General features: G+C 28.5%; 1 protein-coding gene across 1 annotated transcript in view; it reads right to left on the bottom strand.

The window, feature by feature from the left end:
• Nucleotides 1-249, bottom strand: part of rfx6 (regulatory factor X, 6) — a 17,399-nt gene that overhangs the window by 894 nt on the left and 16,256 nt on the right. The gene's annotated exons all lie outside the window — the stretch shown is intronic.

The raw sequence follows: 249 nt of genomic DNA, 5'->3' as shown, positions 1-249 counted from the left end.
CCATTTACAGTATTTTATGTATTCATTCTAAAATACAAAACAAACACAACATAAGGCAAAAAAGTAAAAATACAGTAGTTTACTTTAATATTTACAATACTATTGTAGTGACTGTATTGTGTTTTTCTCACAATAATACTTAGACTACTGTGATTTCAACTGTAATACTTAGACTACTGCGATGTTGTCATGGTGACAAGGTTGTAATGTAACTTTACAGCTTTCTACTGTAAAAATCATATGCAGTAG

The sequence above is a fragment of the Etheostoma spectabile genome, chromosome 18 (genome assembly GCF_008692095.1).
Source record: "Etheostoma spectabile isolate EspeVRDwgs_2016 chromosome 18, UIUC_Espe_1.0, whole genome shotgun sequence".
NCBI lineage: Eukaryota > Metazoa > Chordata > Actinopteri > Perciformes > Percidae > Etheostoma > Etheostoma spectabile.
This window is presented reverse-complemented; position numbering and strand designations above follow the sequence as displayed.